Source organism: Triplophysa dalaica, chromosome 20, assembly GCF_015846415.1.
Source record: "Triplophysa dalaica isolate WHDGS20190420 chromosome 20, ASM1584641v1, whole genome shotgun sequence".
NCBI lineage: Eukaryota > Metazoa > Chordata > Actinopteri > Cypriniformes > Nemacheilidae > Triplophysa > Triplophysa dalaica.
Window position 1 is genome coordinate 17118334 of NC_079561.1, and position 4493 is coordinate 17122826.

Below are 4493 nucleotides of genomic sequence, written 5' to 3' on the forward strand. Positions count from 1 at the left end.
CGAGAATATGGAAATTGTCGTGACGTTATTGCTCTTGGCTCAGAACATGCAGGTTTGCCGTTGGCTAATTGGTCCTGTGCTTAACTGTGTGATTGTTGGCTTGTGTTTGAGCGTTCTGTAGTCCACTGTGTGTCGTCCTAGTCCCAGGACGTGCGCTCACAGTCTGTGTCACTGTCTGGGCAACTTGTGCTCTGGTGTTTTTGTTCAAAATGATCCTCGGCTCCCAAGGCACATGTTGAGCGATCGATCCTCTGACAGGGGTCCGAGACGTCATCACAGTCATTAAGAGAGTCTAGTAAGTCTGATATTGTTGTGGATTTTCTTTGCGTGTTCTGAAGAATTATTCTTGAGTCCCGAGTTTTGATACAAAAAAGACTTTTGATGTTAATCACTTTTTTATTAATGGAGTAGGATTGCAATGTCACTCTCTTCTCCGTTTTTGGAGAAGCCCTTATATAGTGTGCTTAAGACACACACACACATATACACACACGTCCTCTGAGCCCCCAAATATAATGTAAAACAGATGTATTTTCCACCCCCAACCTACATAGGGTCCTTTGTGTCAACTAGCATTCGGCCCCCAGATTAGAAACTCTTAAAATGATTTTATAATAGTAAACAATTTTATACATTATTCTTCTATATTTTAGCCAAAAATATATTCTTCATTTCCCCCTTTGGTGCGTTATTTACGTACCATTTCCCAGAATACTGTTTCATGATACAATTCACAATATCTATCTAATGACTACAGGGCTCTAGAGTCTATACTAACTTTTTGCACTGGCTGCACTGGTGCGCTTTACTTTTTTTTTTTCTTGGGTGCACCAGCACAAGGTGCACCCAAATTTTTGACCGCATCGCATTTAACATTAACCTGCTTTTACCAGTTCACTTTTGTTTAATGTCCATATAGGCTAAATTTACTTGTAAATGTTTATCTTACAAAAACTTCAACATTAAGTTCTTTATTTGAAGCACAAATATACAAGAAAGGTCACTTACTGAAAAAGTGTTTGTGCTTCAGTGAAGTGAAATTTCTCAAGATCTTCTAGAAAGATCTCAAGATAAATGGACCAGGGCTTGAAGGCTCAGTGTCAGAGCATTGCTTATTTTCGGACGGATTAGGCCTTAATTTAACATTATTGACGAAAACGTTGTGAATTGTTCTTTTCAACATCTCTCATTATCCCCTTCTACATCCACTTTGTTTAACTAACAGCATTAGGCTCCTCACCTCTCTGTCTCACTGCAGCACACACATTTTCAAACGTACACACCAGAGGTTGCGCTAGAGTTTTTCATTTTGACTGACATGCTCGTAAAAGATCTGTCATAATCTGTTATTACCCGTCACTAGGGTGCTTCTCAATATCCCTCCTTGTCTCCTCGCTCCTCTATCCTCCATCCTATGACCCGGAAACCGATCGAGCTCTGCCATATTGAAGGACATCTCAATTCTCTAATTGCACCAGGAGGAGTCGAGGATCGAGGAGGCTTCCTGAGGAGTCATGAGCGAGGATACACAGGTGTATCCTATGCGGAAGTTTTTTATTGCCTAAACGTGACGCACGTATAAATTCTCCTCCCACTTCACATCTGCTCCAAGTGCTAACCATGGCAGAACATTCAAACACACATAAATCTGAGTATTAATCATAAAGTTATTGTAAATGTGTGTTCTTTTTTTGACAGTGCCTTTAATTTCGATGTATAAAGTGTACTTTTCAGCACAGTTTTAATTATTTTTATTATAATCATTATCATTATTGTTTACACGTACAAACACAATGTATGTGAAATCACAACAACAATAATTCATTAATAATAACTGGTAATAAAATAAGATCAAATGTGGTATTTTGTGGAGGTTGAAACGGTAACAATATAAATAATTATATCTTATGTTCGAGAATCCCGATGTTCAAGCTAAATCCAGCGGTTTAGAGTCATCAGTAGTTGACGACGCTTTGAAGTGATGCTAAAGAGCGAGGAATATCATTTCACTTGCTTCGATTCCTCCATCCCTGCGTCTTTTCCTTGCTTCCTTCTCTCGCATCCTGAAGAGGTGGAGCTAAGACAAGAGGAAAGGAAGCGAGGAAAGGAAACGAGGACGCACAAATAAGACATGAGAAGCACCCTATGGTTCAATATGGCGGTAGGTGGTAATTTGTATGTTCCGGACGTCATCAAGCTGTACTGGCGTCACGGAACTTGTTGTATTGTAATGCAACCGAATGCCCAATAAAGCAGTTTTAAATACAGTTTTTGATACCATATTCAAGCCCTTTCCAAAAAACTTTTTATTTTGCTCATATCTTGTGTATGTAACAAAAGTTATGGCTGATGTCGGCTGAAGCGCTGTGATTTTTAGGAATGGAATTTGAAGTAAATTGTGTTTAAAGTTCAGTGATGAAATTAAAAGCAAAACAGTCCAGTATCACAAGTAAAAGTCACCTTCCAGTGGTGAGAGACTTACTCTATTAATAATTTATTTTAAAAAAGCCTAGTGTTGAAGTCTATAAAAATACTGTTCAAAACCGTTTGAATAATACGTAAGTAATGAAAATGGTGCAGGGCAAACTTAAAGAACGAGAGTTCTGACATTATCACTACACAAGGAAAATAACAAACATTACGGACAACAACTAATAAGCAGTGAAGCAAGTTTTACGTTGTTTATCATGTGCATGACTGGACTTTTGATCCTCCCTTCTATGTTTTGCGATAACTCCTGGTGCTGCACACTGGGAGCTCTGTCAACTCACGAAAACATTGTATAAAAAAACTTTGCGTGACATAGTTTACACAGGGCAGGAGGGAAATGTGCAGTGATACTCCTTCATTCTTCATTTTATTTGGTTTACTTTGATAGGTGAACTGTCTTTCCCGCGTCCCAGCGCGACATCCGACGGGTTTTCCCAGATCGCATAACATATGTCTAGTCGGTAACAACAGGTGAAAACACGCAGGTCGCTTCGCGAGCATATCACGCTGAAGGGAAACGGGGATTTACAATTTGCCCTCATTGTAATCCGCCAAAATGTCGGACGGCCTTCAGGTTTTTTCGTCACGGGTAAAAAATCTGTCAATGACAGAGAATTTTCAGTTAACGCGACCTCCGGTACACACACGTGCAGGAATATCTGGACCACAGCCAATCAGAGGGGGGTCCGCCCTTCACTATCATTGATTGGTTTAGACCACGATATGGGTCCAATGTTTGTCTGTTATTGAATCCAGTGGCGGAGCTACACTTTAAAAACAGGGGTGGCAAAGGGGTGTCAAGGTAAAAATAAATTATTTTCCACAAAATGTATATAGATTAAATTAAAGTTGTTTATTTTCCAAAATGTACACAATTATATATGTATTAAGTATACAGCAAAAATAGAACAACAAGTATTCAAAGTGCTCCTTGGACTAATCAAGTCCAAGAGAAAAAACTGAGGTAAACTTGGACCTGTCAAAACAAGGCAGGACTAGGCAGTTGTACACATTCAAACATGTACTACAAGAATAATAGTAGAACAACAATACAAAAAAAAACATAGAGCCCTTTAACACTAACTCTAATGATAAACTTCAATAGTTGTACCAGGTATAACCTGCATCTACCCATGGTATGGCACCACCAAGTTCACAAATACAAACATTCAGATTCAGAACAGCATAATTCTGCGGTTCTGGTGAGATAAAGCAAAATGTTTTTCAAAGTCCTCCATATTAATAGAATATGCCCTCCGCTGTTTAGGAGCCCGGCGTGAAGCGGAGGGATCTTAAATCAGCCTGAAGGGGTTGTATTCGCTATAACAACCGCCTCGCTATACATTCCCCCGCTTATAACATGGCTACCTACCAAATAAATAAATAAAGTTTTTTAATGTTTTTTTACCCCAACTAGCCCTCTGGCTCCGCCACTGATTGAATCACAGGAGAAGACTTTCAGAGTTGCGGAGACTTTTTTCCCCTCGAATGGCTGGTCGCACCGGTGTGACCTCTGATAATTTTAAGTCGCACCATTGAAAAATAAGGTCGCATGTGCGACCAAATTAGTCGCACTCTAGAGCCCTGGACTAAGTAGTCAGAATTTTCTATTACCAATAACCAATCATGCCACAGCATTCTGGAGTATAAGAACCAAACATCTCCCTCCGCCGTTGACAGGAAGGAAGTAAAAGATTCTGATACTATAAGATTATAGGTTACAAAAACTTGATTAAAGCATGTGCGTGCATTAGGTTCTACGCTTGCCTGTTGTTTTGACAGTTATGTAGAATATACAGTTGAAAGAAAAAGTATGTGAACCCTTTGGGCTTACTTTGATTTCTTCATAAATTGGTCATAAAATGTTGTCTGATCTTCATCTAAGTCACAACAATAGAGAAACACAGTCTGCTTAAACTAATACTGCACAAAATTATACGTTTTCATGTTTTTATTGAACACAACATGTAAACATTCATAGTGCAGGGTGAAAAAAGTATGTG